At 32.0% G+C, this 17,058-nt stretch overlaps 1 long non-coding RNA gene across 1 annotated transcript in view; it reads right to left on the bottom strand.

The window, feature by feature from the left end:
* LOC131424524 (uncharacterized) overlaps positions 1 to 10,778 on the bottom strand; it is a 182,999-nt gene extending 172,221 nt beyond the window's left edge. Inside the window, exons 1-2 of the long non-coding RNA XR_009227726.1 lie at positions 10,700 to 10,778; positions 7,754 to 7,886 (exon numbers count right to left, since the gene is read on the bottom strand). This is a non-coding gene — a long non-coding RNA (uncharacterized LOC131424524). The remainder of the gene's footprint in view (positions 1 to 7,753; positions 7,887 to 10,699) is intronic.
* Positions 10,779 to 17,058: the final 6,280 nt, after the last annotated feature.

Here is a 17,058-nt window from a genome sequence, read left to right as displayed (position 1 = left end):
TGTATAATCCAAGAGAAGGAATATCTTCCTAGTCTTAACAAATGTATTAACTGATAACAAAACTACAAATTAATTTAATCCTCAGAAAAGAGAAAATATAATTGCCTACTGTCCTAATTAAGCATTCTGGAATTATTCCTCAAAGAAAACTAAGCATAAAGAACTGATCTCTCATAGAGGTTATCTGTAGCTGAGATTGATTTAGCATTGCTTTCTTATTTTCTTTTTTTGAAAAGAGGTTGGCATTTAATTCTGAAAGATTGTGTGATGGCCAAGAGGGAAAAAAAAAGGGGGAGAGAAAAAAAAGTAAATCCAGCCATTATATATTCTTTGTCTGTTCACAAGAACTCAATGTTCTGATCTGAAATACTCACCACCCACTCACGCATGTCACTAGAAAGAAAACGTCTGCTGTACTGCTAGAGAAATACTTGTTCTGCTAACCAACAATCATATTTTCTCAGAAGTCCTAAACAAAGAGAAATATAATTTATACCCTATTTGACCACATCTATCTTATTTTCCTTCAATGCTATCTTACATAAAAATATGAATTTCACACACTTGTAGATATTTCTGTTTTACATTTCCCTAATTATATACTAAAAACTGCTAGTTTAATATCTTATATTGAGATGATTTTCTCCACTTGGAAGAGAACTTAAATAGCCTCAGATGTCTGAAATGAGAGGAACTTGTATTGTAGGAACCAGACTAAGACGTATTGTCAGATCTGTATAAAATGTCTAGTCCGGCTACTTAATAGCCAAGGATACTTCAGTAAAAGCAAAGTTTTTACAACCATTATGTCTTCATTTGTAGAATAGAAAGAACAATATGTATCTATTGGTTTTATTGTGCCTCAAATATGATAAGAGGTTTTACAATTAGTTTGCCAATGTAAAAAATTTGGTATTATTAAAATATTTCAACAAAGTAAGTTATACAGTTTTTCATGTTTTATGAACTATTTCTGGATACTAATATATCACTTTTGTGTACTAAATCATCAACATACTGAATAATACTTTAGCGGTCTGCTTCCAGGGCAGAACTTTCACAAGGGTATTATGAAATCACATATAATGAAATGTGATATATAATCAAACATTGCACATGTAACTTATCACTTGGGAAATTGGAATTGTTAAGTCCCTAAGAAAATAATTAAAACCCAGAAAGATATTGAAATTCATTTCTAGCATAAAATATACATGTGGGATAAAAATAAAAGATAAAAGCTCTTTCTGTTTATTTTATTTCCAACAAAATTAATTCCTGGAAGAATTTAGTGTGATACATAAGGAAAAACATAACTATTGATGATGTGTTTGAGAATATTATCTCTGCCACAACTAAAAAATCAGAGAACATTCTGGAAAATGCCCTTCCAAGTAAGTGTAAGTTACTTAAAATGAAAGTACAAAATAGAAGGCTCTATTTGAAAGTAAGGTATTTAATGAATTACTAGTTAAAAGTACCTTCAACCATACAATGTTACAATATTTAGCACTGTTTCAACATTTGGTGTTTCTCTTAATCAGTAAACATGTTCATATTCTTATCAAACTCCCTGCAAGAGTTTTTTTCTCCCAGAACTGTGGATCACACAAGAGCAAAGTCATGATGAATTAAGTCATGTCTGTCCTTCTGCACAGTTCTATTAGTTAGTCAAGAATGCATAAAAAGAAGTGTATTGGGTTGGCTCTTTACCTTCAGTATTGTTCTGAAATTTGTAGTACTATTACATAAATAAATATTTTGCATCAGATCAGAATTATGAATTTTAAATCACATATAATTAACTTATTTCATAATAAATTAACTTTAAAAATTCGTTTATTTTCCATTAGTTGATTATTTTAAAAACAGACAAGAGCTAAATTAAATAAAAATATTAGGTATTCTTTGCATATCAGTTTGCTTTAAAGAACATTTTGTGTTTCAGTACATGTTATCTTTCATTCAGAGTGTCAAAGTCTATCTGGGAAAACAAAACGATATTAAAGAGTTGAGGCCACTTATTTTAGAAAAATCAGGGTTTTTCTGTAGCTGGCACCTTGACAACCATATATCTAGATTTTGAGTTTGCATAGTGATTATGAGTAATGATTGAGGAGTTCCACGAAGCAGATTTTCCAATTATAATGGAAGTGGAACCTATTTAGCGAGCTTTCAACCCCTCCCAATCAATCACTGGATCTTTTCAAATGTTCTCAAGTTGGAAAAGTAAGGAAAGTCAATTGTTTGGCTTTGTACATAGAAGTAATCATTGTACATGTGTCTTATTTATTAAACACACACACACACGCACACACACGCACACACGCACGCACAAACTTCCCTCCAAAGTACTGTTGCCATAGCCACAGCCTCATTTCTCCTTCCCATGACTATCAGTGTTCTTAATAATTTCTATTTCCATACCTACAGCATGCACAGAAGTTTTCTTGTTTTTTTCAATGCTTCTACATTTCCTACTTCATTAGAAATTACATATTAAAGTCTAACAACTAGTTTCTAATTACCAAATTTGGTTATCTGTCCCTCCCTCTCTGCATATTTTTGTAAAAATTCTAGGTAGACTTCTTACATGACACAGTGCACTGGTGATTTCCAATATACTCTTTTTTAAATTATATTGCCCTGTGTTCTCTCCCAGCTCTTTTTCTTAATCTTTCTTCCATTTCTTTTAAATAGATAATGTCATTTCCCAAGTTTATGAACTTTTCTTTCAATATCTTGGAAGAAATGAGTCTCCTTTCCCTCCAACGTCCTTGGGTATCTTGATGCAGTCCTATGAGATGTTCTCCCAGATACAAGAACATTCTTCCTGTACTCTGACACTCTAAGCACTCTAAGCTACTTTGTTCCCTAAACAAATTCAATTATTATTTAATACACATATGAAGAAAGTTCTTTTACATGGAGTTTACTCTTAACTTCTAATTATTTCTGATCAAATTAACACCAATTTAAATTTACTTTTATATGAATAACTCTTATGGGCAAAATTATACCTTCCTCTCCTCATGGACCCCTCCAAAAACATATTGAAGTCCTAATTCTCAGTACCTTTAGATATCAGTTTACTTAGGAATATTGTTTGCAAATTTAATCAAGTTAAAATTAATTCATACAAGAATGGGCCTTAATTCAACATGTCTGATGTCCTTATGAGAATAATAAACTTGGACACAGCACAAGGAGAGTTTCATGTGAAGATACAGAGACATAAAGAAGTAGAAAGAAGACAGGAATGTGAAGACAGAGACAGAGACTAGAGTTACTGTTGCATAACCAATAAATGCCACATGGTATCAAATGATGAAGAGGCAATGATATACTCACAACTTCAGTTTCAAAGAGAACTTGACCCCACAATTTCCTTGACAATAGATTTTCAGCTAAAGTTGTGTAAAAATAAACATCAGTTATCTTAAGCCACTCAATTTGTGCTAGATGTTATGTCAGCCCTAGCAAACTAATAGAGTAAGTTTGCTATGGAATGTCATTCAACTTTTTTTGAATTGTAGTTCTGACAAAACATTAACACCAAAATAGTATAAAAGGGGGGGATATGACCCTCCTGCCTGTGTATTAAATATTTCCTTTGACATATGTTTTATACCTTCATAGTGTCCAGAACACTTTTGTATAATTGAAACTCCAGCATGTCCTATTGATCTGAATATTTCTCTTGGCTGCCTCACTATCCTGGAGTTGAATAATGCATATTATGTTTACTTTTATGGCGAGATCCTTCACCTTCATCATATTTGTTAGTAAAAAAAAAGAGGTAATAAAGTCATAATCTTAACATTTATTCCAGTTTCATAACTGGGAGCTATACATCAGTTCCAAGTGGGTCAGTCATTGTTCTTGGTGGAAATAATTACAGATAGGCAAGCCGATAGCAACAGCAATGAAAATTCCAGCATGTCAGGGTAAAATGGATGAGATTATTTTGGAATATTTACCCATGAACATTCTAGGAAAAACAATGACTGACCCACTTGGAACCGATGTACAGCTCACAGTTATGAAACTGGAATAAATGGCAGGATTGAGAAAAATAAATAAACAAAAACCAAATAAAATAAAGGCATGCTGTCCATCTACAACTATAAAAAATTAAAATAAAAAAGAATATTAATGCTGCTCCTTTATCACTTTCTCTTTTTTCTGTTAGTATGAACATCTACAACACAGGGAATAAACATTTGATAAAAATGAATTTTATGTCCTGCATATAATCGATGATATTACTAGTATGAAGAATCTAACATTAATACTATTTATGACATGTTAAAATGAGGTTACCGCTATGTGAACATTCAACTGAAATTATGCACTAGGAAATTAAAGAAAATTATCAAATCTGCTTTCTTTCATTTTTTTCTCTCAAGAAATTATCAAATGAAGCTGGCCAGATGTTAGAAGGAGAATTTTAGCATGAAGTCCAAGCACCTTGGAGTGAAATAACACTGCTTGAAGCATAGCTTTCAGACAGTTAAAAAATAGATTAAGGTTGGTTTATTAGTAAATGAATGAAAAAAATGTTAATAATAAATAAGAAAAAAACTAAAGGGACAAAATGACAGCAGAAGCAAATTTCACTTAATTTCTATCAAAGGTCACCTTCATCCCTTCCCTTATAAAAGGTGAATGAATATAGCAGCTACTATGTATCTCTGATAGCATTTTCTTCCAGAGTTCTAATTTTCACCCAAATTTTAGTATGGAAAAAAGTGGGAAAAATTATAATAAACTGATTTAGTGCTTGAGAAGTTCTGTTCCCTTTGTTCTTACTAGTTCTGTTTCTCTCATGCTGTTTCTTTACATGGGAATGAGCAGAACAAATAATCTGCATACAAGGGAGGCTGGTCTTTTCATCTTAAGATTTCTCAGCTAAGCTTATTGTTAGCTTCTCTCTATTTTCTTTCTTTTTTATTTATATTTTTTAGTTGTAGATAAACCTTTATGTATTTACTTTTTTATTCATTTATATGTGGTGCTGAGAATCAAAACCAGTGTCTCACACATTAGGCAAGCACTCTACCACTGAGCTACAACCCTAGTCTATTCTCTCTACGTTCTGTTGGCTGTTTTAAATTGTTAGTGTTCTATCTATTAGGAAAAACTGTCAAGCAATTTGTAGCAAAAAAACTTTAGTTGTTAAACATCAGTTTTCTCTCTCAATAGCCGAGGGAAATTGAGAAATTAAAAATAGTCCTAGTTTAGAGGAAAACAACAAGTCAATAAATCAGAAATGCCTCCATACAAGGAAGGGAAATTATGCGTAGAGTATGCATGAAAAACTTTCAGAAATTCTTAGAGATCAAGAAGAGTCTGAGAGAAATTCAGATATAAATGCAAAGAAAATAACCCCATGTGTAAAAACGAGAAAGATAGTGCCACCTACCAATATATAAAGGTGGATTCATCAGGGTATAGAATATGAGAAACAAATGTAGATTTGCTTTCCTTAAAAGTAATTTTTTTTCTTCCAAGATTTTTCCTTCTTTCTCTTCTTCCTTCTGACCATAAACTCCTTCACTGATGGAAGTCCTGACACTGTCATCTTCTTCTTTAGGTTACTGAGTTTCCTGGCACATGGTCTGATCTCAACTATTTTCTAGTCCTTTTCTGGCCACAGTCTGGCATACAGTACTTTGGACACCAAAAAGCATAAGGAGAGGGCTGATGGCCTCTGATGCCACATGATTTCCTAAAACTGCAAACCTTTAAAATCTGTAGCCTCTGATTCTACTGAATCTGTTTTTTGACTGAAACCAGCATGTTTTCAGGGTCCTGCCTGAGTTTCCCTATTCTTCCCTGAACAGAAATACCCAAGCTTTTGGATTGACCATATTCTAGGGAGGTAACTTCTAATTATTTCAGTCATGTTCCCAGTTTTCAGGTTTTGTTATCTTTCCTGTCCAAGAAAACTAATTATGCTGAAACTTTTGCATATAAGTTTAATGGTTGAAATCTTTGCAAATAAGTAGTAATTCATATCAAGGTCATGATAGTCTAGTGAAATCTGGTCATCCTCTATGTAGTTATGGTTTTTAACTTTATTAACACATTTTATTGGATAAAACAGTGTGTCTTATTAAATTGTATCCATTAAATCAGAACAGAACATAATTTATAGATCTAAATTTTATCTGTTTTACATCTCATACACTCATGCCTCAGGATTTGCAATGGGTTTTCCTAGTGAAGACTTTTTGGTTTAGCCTATTCAAACCTATTTATCTGTATTGAATTACCACTGTAACTCTTCTATACAACATTAATTTACTTTTTTCAAAAGTTTGTTTCTCTTCCCATAATGCTATTTCCAAAACCGTCATCTTTTTTAACCCTTGTTGTTTATTCTCCTTGAGTTCCTTGATTAAATAATATTGGTGAAGCACAATTTAGCTTTTAAAATCATTTTACAAAGGAATAGAATGTAGAAATTGAGATTAATTTCTTTTTTTCATTAACAGATGTGGAAAGTAAAAGTCATGTATAAAAAATGCCATTTCTTTAGAAAATATTCAGTCATTTGAATTAAATTCACAATAGTTTATAAATGAAATGCCTATATGACAAGTGACTGTGTCTTTGACTTACTGTAATTTTTTTCAGCTGCATTCATATTATATTCCCAACATAGATCTATCAAGTACTGAGAATCAGGATCAGGATTTAGTTTGTTTCTCACACAGACATATAATAAATTTGTGCTATTTTAATAAATGTTATCTGATGGATTGAAGTATAAATTTAATATTAACTGGCACAAATCATCAAATGTTCTGACTTTTTTCTCTAAAATTGAGAGTCAAAAAATCATTTCATTATATTTACTAAATATATATTTGGTCCTTTTTTTTTTTTTTTGTATTGGGAATTGAACCCAGGGACATTTTACCACTGAGCCAAATCCCCAGCCCTTTTTGAATTTTATTTCGACTTAGGGTCTCGCTAAGGTGTTTAGGGCCTTGCTAAGTTACTGAGTCTGGCCTCAAACTTGTGATCTTCTTGTCTTAGCCTCCTGAGTCAATACACTTACACTTTCCATATTCCAAGCAATGAGTTGGGTATAGAAGCATTATTCCTGCTTCTAAAGGTTTTACAGTGCAGTGAGTTAGAGCATGAATGAAAATATTAACATCATGATTGTCCAGTGAGTAATTGCCAGTCAGTGCTTATGAAGTGCTTAGGAGGCAGAACAGGTAAGGACATGCCAACTCCTTACATGGAAAGCCCCTTTCCAGTGGAAATCCAAGCCTTAGATATCTTGAAATTTGTGTGAAAAGCTCACAATCTCTTTCCAGGCCTAACAGATTACCAGGAACACATTCAATTCACAGCAAATATTGTCTGAATTACGCTTACAATATTTTCTTTATAACAGCAAACTATGAGAAGCTCTGAAATGTAATATTTTTTAAATATTTGATTCATTTTGCAAACAGCACCTGATCTGCTATAACGTAGTCTATAATTGCTATATATCCCTCTTAATGTGACTATTATACCTTTTGGGTATAGAAATATTAATGTATTTGATTATGGGATACTGCCTTGGAACCTATTCAGAGCATCATATAATATTTGGTATTTGTACAATATTGCATTTTATTGCAAATATATATATTGAGCTTCAAAATCCATGTGCCCTAAAGGATCTCAGGAGATAAGAATCAGTTCTTATTTGTGATACAGCCAGGAACTACAACCTGCCCCAACAGACCTTTCTTTGAATTTTCTTCAGGCACGGAAACTCTTGCCACATCATTTTCCTGCTAGTTCACAGCTGTCAGTTTCAAATCCAGGATCAATTGCAAGGCAGGTCCAGGCAGCATAGAACATTCTGAGCAGAAGGACTGTTAAAAAAGACAAAGCCGTGTTTTAAAATTTGACTTGTAAGCCAACTGTAGCCCCTTTACAGATACACAAAGCGAAGCCCAGGATATACACTGACTTCTCTGAAACAGAGACACCCACGGAAATGAAATTTACTCAAGGCCAAAGGGCTTCAGCATGATGGCATGATGATAGAATGAATGAAAATGATTTTGTATACATATTCACTGTTTTTCCTGATCATTTCCCTTGCGACTGTCACATTCTTCTAAATTTCTATCTTAATACACGAATATGCATCAAATTTTCATTTGAATATACATATATGTGTGGATATATAATTTAATAGTTTATCTAAATAATTTAGCATTTAAAAAAATGATTAAATCAAATTACTATTAATGAATATTAATATCATAGCATTTCTTTCACAAAATATAAATTAGATTTATAATTTTCTTAATCTGAATTTGCCTTAATCTAGGAAATATGTGCATTTGTTTGGCTCTCCAAATCAGTGACAAATTGAAGGAAACAATTTTTTTTAATTTAATCATTTACTTTTTGTAGTGCTGGGGATTGAATCCAGGAATTTAAAGAAACAATTTAAGGAAAAATAAATTTAATGGACATTGTCTATACATAAAGAGTCTAGATCGCACACTGTTGTTTTTTTCCCCTACTTCATATAACATAATTTAAGATTTCATTTTTTTTAGTAAGTTGCAACTACAACTTTTCTTTTAAAAAGAGAGAGGAAAAAAAATGAGGCAAATCTTTGGGTCCTTTAAAAAATTAATCTTGAGAATTCAATTTCTTTTACCTCTTAATGTCTTAAGTTTCAATCATCTCTTTCATTTTTACAGAACAAGAACAGCAGTTTTCCTTAAATTGCTGAATTCTATCTAGTTCAATACATTTTCTACCTTAGGCCTTTCTTGAGCATCCTATGATTACCAAGTTGTACAAAGAATAAAAGAGGCTTTTACTTCTCAGCTGGATGAAAACAATAAGTCATTGCACTCTGGCTTATTGTTGAACTTTAGAAAAGAAGTACAAACAGAAATTGTCTCTGGTAATTCAACCTGACACATTCCAAAGACTTTCAGGGTGAATTTAAACTCCACCTCATTCTATTTCTATAATCCGTTACACCTCATTCTATTTCTATAATCTATTACACCTTACACTGAAATTTAACATAAGGTCCATTTAAATAATTTTAACTATATATATCGAAACTCAGAGAAACCCAAGAGAGCTTTGTGTTTGTTTCCTCATTTGTTTTGGGAGGGCACACTATTTATTTGTTTATAATATGGCAAAATATGATCTATAAGACAGAATTTAAAAGGTTAGGGCTCAGTGTAGACCACTTGCCTAGTATGAATAAAGCCCCAGATTCCATCCTCAGTATTGCAAAAATAATATTTTATATTAACAGTTCTCTAAAAAACATATTAAAGAACTAAAATCATATATTATTAACTAATAATTTGTCATAATTTTAATCTTGTTATAAATAATAGTAATGTAGTTTAAAATGTGATAGATTAAATATAATGTACAAGCTAATTTGATGAATCATGCTACTGTGACATAATAGTACAGGGTTAGTAGTTCTGTGTACCATGTATTAAAGCACTCTGTAATATACCATCAGATTATGCATGAATCTTGTTGTTACCATATAGAGACCTATATGATTTTTGTTTCTAAATGTCTCTCATCTAGGCTACAATGTAAACTTCATAAAAGCAAGAACTGCATTTTATTGTTCAAATTTTTATCTGTACAATTCTTCATATACGAAGTACACAGATAAGAACTATTTCTTGAATGAATGAAAAGGTCCTAAGGAATTTGATCTGATTATTAAAAAATCTATAACTTCCTCCATGTCAGAAAACATTAGAGATTATTATTATTTCATGTAAAAGATGAGATGAAATTGCTTGTGTTTCCTGTGTTATGTAGAACTGAGATAAAAGACAAGAAGTTTCAGAAAGATAGACTTCGGCTAAACATAAAGGAGATTTTTCTAAAATGTGTTTGTAATAGAATCATTTGGTGAGTGATGTGCCAAGATCCCTAACAGAAATTTATCAAAGAAAGAATAGTTACCAGTTCACGCTGAAGAAATTGGGTTTTTAGATTAAACTGGGTTTTCAGATTGTTTCTAAGATCATCTACAGAATTAGATTTTATGATCAGTTGATATTATTATCTAATATCAAATAAGAAATTAGAATTGTTATATTTTACTCAATAATGAACTTTTAGAATTATATTATTGACACAGTCAATGAACTTAGTATTTTGTAGACTCTATACCGAATTTAGAAATATTTTTATAATATATTTTAAATAATCTGGAATTGAAAAGGCTTCACAAAAGTGAAAATCAATTACTAAATTCAAATGTAATAATATGTTTAATTAGAAAAAGAAATATCACTTTGATAACATGTAAATTCATTTGAGAAAGACAAATCTTTGAATCTCTCAGTTTTCTGTCTTACATTTCAGAGAAGGGTTCTGAACTTAAGTCAACATTTTCAACAATGGTGCCCGGCCTAATGCATTTGCTAATTGATTCTTTTCATCTATGTGGTCTTTGAAGCAGAGCACATTCACACTGTATCACTGCCTTTCATATTTGAATAATATATGATTGACAATAATGCCTGCCTATACAACTGTATGGAAGGAGCTCCAGTAGTTTTCTGACATTCTCATCTGTCTTTCTGGAACTTGTATGTCTGAGAAACATTTGCCTTCACACTGCCACTCAGACTCACAGCCTGCCAAAGACTTGTTTCAAATTAACAACCTCATGTCAAAGGGATGGTTATATATCATGTCTTTTATGTTTCCAGAACTTGCTTTGTTACTTGCAGTGTGCATAACTATAAAAAAAAAGATAAGAAATTTCAGAAAGACAGTCTTCAAGTAAACATAAAGAGGAGTTTTCTAAAAAGTATTTATAATAAAATCAGTTGACAAGTGTTAGCAACTGCAAAGTTGGGGAAGGTTATATCATTGTTGCCCCAAAGGGTTGGTGTTCTAGCCTCACTGAGTTTGAGATGTGGTTCCTACTCCACTGAACTTGAGCATTGATATGAGACTTAATTTTATAATATGTTAAGAAGTGGCCTTTGTTAGTACTAAGTAGAGAGTTTAAGAGCAGGCAAATGGTCCCTTGTTCCCATGTCACAAACTTGCAATGTTCTGCATAAATATTACTCTCCTCAGCCTGGACCTAAAGTAAAGATACCATGAAACTACCACTCTTCTAGGAGTCAACCTGGAATTGATGTTGAGGGAAAATTGTCCTTTGTTGTGAATTACTGAGATTTAAGGGCTTGCTTCTTACCAGAGCATATTCTTATCCATCATGCTTGATTAAAAAGTACCCAGGCAGAGAATGTGTATTCCATAGATGTGGATGGGACAAAATCACAATCAAGCTGTGTCTGTCCCTGGAATCAAATTGTGGAGAAGCAAAATGGACAAGGGAGTTACTATTTGACCACGCAAAAGTGGTGGGCCTGAAGGAGTTCAGGATGAGTCAGAGGGAATTCTCCATCAGTGGAGTAAGAATTAAAGTAAAATGTATAATCACCTTGAATGGAAAATGAAAACTTTGCTAATTTATGTGATTTAACCACATGATTATTTTGGAGGAGAAGAGATCATACTGCTGTAGAGAAAGATATTAGGATGAGGATTTTGGCTTTAGAAACATGGAGGAAGTGACAGCTTTTAAGGACAGGAACAGGAAGAAATAACAGAATTTTGAAATGTGTTGCATGAACAGCCTGGATGTGGGAGAAGAAAAAAAAAGAGTAAGGTTTGTTAGTTATGCCAAGGTAAAGTGGTTGGAAAATGAGCATCTCACCAAATGGAAACAGAAAGAACACAGATAAGGAAAGACAGAGGAGGGGAGAGGATAACTAATAACTTTTCTAATAACTTGACATAATGAATTTGTTGCAGTAATTAACATGTAGTCCACAGTATTCCTCCCATTATTTGCATGCAGGTTAAAAAATAAATAAAAAAGGAAAGGCCATTACTTTGTATTGCTTTGAAAGCATTTATTTTATGTGTGAAAATTAACATAGCACTTGAATTCTATGTACATATGGAGAACTTAGTTTGTAAATAAAAATACTTGAGCGTTTTTCACCATTAAAGAAATATTGAGGAGATATTAATAAAACATTAATTTTGTTTATTTCTTGGGGCACCCATTTCTAAAATAGTAAACTATGGAGCAAAATTGAAGGTTTTTAGACTACTAATCTGAGTTTATCTACACAATACTCAGGAGAAGATAATAGCCCACATTTATTTGAAAACAAATAGAGATATTGCTATAACCTAGAGATTGCTAACCAAATGAAGAAAAGGTATTTTAAGGGGGAAAAGGAGAAAGACTAGAATATGTTTTTATGACTATATCTAAACAATCATATGTTAACAAAGAAAAATAGAGCTATCACTATCAGGAATTACACATCTTTTTAGGGGAAATACCCCTTTTCAGAAATTTTTAGACATTTCCCAGTCATAAATGATGGAAATATGCAACAAGTAAGAGGAGCTGGAGGCAGGCTGACCTCACTCTCTAGCTGCACCCTCCTCCCCTTTGCTATCTGAAAAAGTGAAGACGATTATGGAGTGTGGATAAGTAGATGTCTAGCGACATGAGAAAGCATTTGTTTTATTATAAATGAGATGCTAAGATAAACTGATAGGAGTACCTGTCATAGTTGGTGACATCTCATTTAATCATTTTATCACCCATTCAGTTACTTTTTGAACAAAGGAGTACTTCCTGCCAGGCATTAGTCAAGGTCCTGGAGACTCAGAAACATACAAAACATCCTTTCTCTAGTGGAGCTTACAATCTAAATTAGAAAAAAAATACTAAAAAAATTAGTGTTTTCCAGATTATATTGAATAATATGAAGAAAAATAGAGAAGACAAAATTTTCGTGACATCTGGAGCAAAACTGGAACTATTTTGATCAGACGTGACAGCATTTTAACTGCCTGTGAACGATGACATAAGAGTCCTAAGCCCTTGGGTATATGGTGCTAACCAATAAGATGAGTAGTTCTGTGATGAAACTGGTCCTAAGGGGGTAGGGGAGTGGGGCAGTGGTTTTGCAAGTGGCACCACACTCTAGGGCTCCTTTGAATTCTTGTTGGTAGAGGGACAGGGGCGTGGAGAACACAGATCTCTGGGTACCAAGAGCATTCTCAGAGCACATAAAGATGTGTAGCTGTCTCAACAATTGCGAGTGTGAAGAGCTTAGAATTTTTTTTTAAAGAAAATAAATGTTCCTCCCATGTTCTCATCAATTCTTGATGTGAGGTGAGCCACAGCATGGCTTGTATAGCTGGTAAAAATGTCTGAATGAATAAAGTAACTTTCAAAAAAAAGCATTTAGGCACATCTCAGATCACACACTGAAGAAAACTCTCAACAGCTTTATATAGGTCTCATCTAAGCACACATTCAAATCTGAGCAGACAGCTCTAGACTTAAGGTCATCAAGACTCATGGAGCTGATACTAGAGAGGCACAGAGCCACATAACTGAATCCCCAGTGGAATGTAGGAGTCACAGAATTGCCTTGCAAATGTTGTTATTATCATTTGTTTATTTAATTCCCAATAATCCATTTTTATGCACACTTGAGGACATTAAAAGAAAACAATAAATGCCATTTCATATGTCCTAATATTGAATCTTTTTTCACCTCTATTTTCAATAAAGTAATAATGTAATAAAGATATTAATTCCACATTTATGTCTTTACTTTAACATTACAGGGTTTTCTTGAGAGAACTAAATAAAATACAACAAATAAACAATATTTCAAATATTTAAAGCACTGAAATTATGAATATCATTTTTGTAAATATTTATTTTTATGATTGGAATTTATAAGGAGTTTCTCACAAGTGTTTTAGTGCAACATTTAAATTTTGTGTTACTGCTACAAAATTAATTCCAAATCAAAATCTATCATATCTAAAGGTTATATCTAATTTTTGAAGGTGTGCAATGTTCCTATTGAAAGTGAACATGTTTTTGAATGTAAATAAAATATGAAGTCTAAAAATAAAATATAAAAAATGCATAAAATAGGAAGAAAAATAATATGTGTATGCTGTAGACTATTATAACAGGAACTTAGTCTCTATAATGTATGTAATGTTCTCCAAGTAGAATTTAGTGGATTCTTGAACTTTTTGTTTTGTTCTGGTACTGGGGACTGATCCCATGATGCTTTAATACTGAGCTACATCCTCAGAACTTCTGATTTTTAATTTTGAGACAGGATCACTCTAATAAGTTTCTGAGGCTGGCCTTAAACTTGTGATACTCCTGCCTTGGTCTCCCAAGCTGATGGGACTAAAGTTTGAGCCACTGCTCCCAGGGGTCCTTGAACTTTGATGAGAAAAATAGCACATATTTATTTTTATTAAATTTTAATGGAAGTATGCTTGTCTATACTTCTCTCTCTCTCTCTCTCCATATATATATATATATATATATATATATATATATATATATATATATACAGAACACAGGAGGATTATCACTACCTGACTGTCTCGAAATTGTATTCACACATATTTTCATATATTACAGTTATTACAGTTACCCTTGGTCACAATTTCACTTGCCATGTGATCCTCATCAGCACACTTACTAGTTCTTTTTAGTTAATCTATTAGCCACAATGACAGATCATCTCACTGTAGTTAGGCTGACTATTATCAAGACCAAAACCAATAAATGCTGATGAGAATGTAGAAAAAGAAATTCTTATACACTGCTGATGGGAATGTAAATTATGTAATAGGATGTAATATAATGGGAATGTAATACAACCAGTATGAAGAAGAATATGGAGATTCCTCTATGTAAAAATAGATCTACATATGATCTAGTTCTCCACTGTCTGGGTATTCTCCAAAGAAAATGAGATCAGTACATCAAAGAACACCTGCCTGCCCATTCATGTTAAAGCACTATTTACAATAGCTAAGATATGGAATCAACCTGGATGCCTTTCAACAGATAAATGGGTAAAGAAAATGTGGAATGTGTATGGAATGGAATGCTGTCCAGTCATAAAAAAGGAATGATATTTGTTGCAAAATGGATGGAACTAGGACATTAAGTGAAATATGTCAGACAAATACTGTCTGCTCTCTCACATATGTGCATATTAAAAAGATGTAGATGAACTGTATAACAGTTCTCAGTAGAGGCAGAGAAGTTAGTGTTGGTAAATAGGAAATTGTATAACTGGTATCCAGAGATAAAAGAAATGAGCCCTAAGGATCTACAAAACCTTGAGAGGAATACAATTTACAATGAGATTTTATGTATTTGATGAATAACTGGGAGACAGGAGCCCAATGGCTACAAAAATAAAGTAATATTAAATAAATAGAAACATTAATTACCCAAATTTGATCAATATGTGTTGTATACATGTATTGAACTGACACTGTACTCCATAAATATGTAGAATTATTATGTATTAATCAAAACTGAAAGAATTTTAAAAGATGGAATGTAAACAACCTTGATTTGAAGATTACCCACAGTAGGTACGGACTGAATTATCACACAGTAAATAGCACATAATTTTGTACAATTAAAGTAATAATTTAAAAAATAAATTTAAAAATAATGAAACACATAGCTGCATTAACATTAACTGCAAATTTGACTGTCTCATACTTGATTACTATATTTCAATGTATACCATTTTGTAATCCACTTTATTCTGCTCCAATATGTTTCATGTATTTAATCCAAGGTATTTTATGCAATACATTTTTTACCCTAAGAAAGAATTTGAAAGATTTTTAAGACATTTAAAATTCCCAAACTATTGCACATTGTTTTTGTCATGCAAATTTGGGGACTAAATAGAAAACCCCAAAACATTTCTCAAAACAAAATTTCCCTTTTCTTTGAGAATGCACAATTGAAAAACAGCCTGTATCTTAATTTCTAGGAATCAGAGAAAATCAAAATTATAAAATTTCTAACTAATCGAACTTTTTGGTAAAGATGCCTCTCATGTTAAAGTTTCATTATTTTTCTAATATCAAGGAATCCCAGTTCATACAATTTAGTGTTTACCAATAAGCTCTATCTATCTATCTATCTATCTATCTATCTTTACAAACATACACATATTCAGTGCATAATAAGATATTTAGTTTTGTCTCTTTGTATATTTCTTTTAAAAAGCTGAAATAATTCATAATACCCAGGAAATCTAAACAAACCAGGTGTCATTAACTTATGAAAGGATAAAGAAAATGTTGTATACATTTAGACCAGAATACTTTTTAGCTATAAAAAGGAGTGAAATCCTGTTTTTCTGTGACAACATGGAAGGATCCAAATTAAGTGAAAGAAGCCTGACCCATTAAGAAAAATAAACATTGTAGTTTCTCTCACATGAAATCCAAAGTAGTTGGTCTCATAGAATTTGAAAGTAGAACAGAGGCTTCCCTCTTAGAGGGAAGGGCGGGCTAGGGAGAGGTTATCAGTGGGTGATAAGTTAAAGTTAAATAGGAACAAGAATGATAACAAGTATGATAACCCTGCTGGCCAGTAATAATACAGTAGGGTTGCCATAGAAGCAATAATGCACTGTATGTTTCTAAAAGCAAGAAGAAAAGACTTTGAATGTTTTCACAATACATAAATTATAGATATTTGAAGAGATAGATGTGTTTCATCTGATTTAAACATTTTGAATTTTAAGAGAAATGTACACATGAACTGAAACACTAGATGGTTCTCATTAATATATGCCATTTTCATGGTTTTATGTTTGAGCTTTTAAATAAATTTTTAAAATAAAGATTAGAAGAAAAATATAATCCAACATTTCAATTCAATACCAGCAGGCCATTAATCATTTATTTAAAGTTATATATTTATATGTGTTTGCATAATTTTTAATTTATAGTTTTTTGATTAATATCTTTTTTGCTCTCCTTAAATATATGTAATAGATTAAAATTTGTATGAATAATTCATTTATTTCAAAGTAGTACCAGTGGTGCAATGGTGAAATTTCTGGATTTCATTAATTTCCAATTTAAGTTTTAAATATGTCATTTTTAAAACTCTAT

The sequence above is a fragment of the Marmota monax genome, unplaced genomic scaffold, assembly GCF_021218885.2.
Source record: "Marmota monax isolate L192 unplaced genomic scaffold, Marmota_monax_Labrador192_F-V1.1 WCK01_AAM20220418_F8-fsc00011, whole genome shotgun sequence".
Classification (NCBI taxonomy): Eukaryota; Metazoa; Chordata; class Mammalia; order Rodentia; family Sciuridae; genus Marmota; species Marmota monax.
Note: the sequence above shows the minus strand (reverse complement) of the source record. Positions and strands in the feature narration are given on the sequence as shown.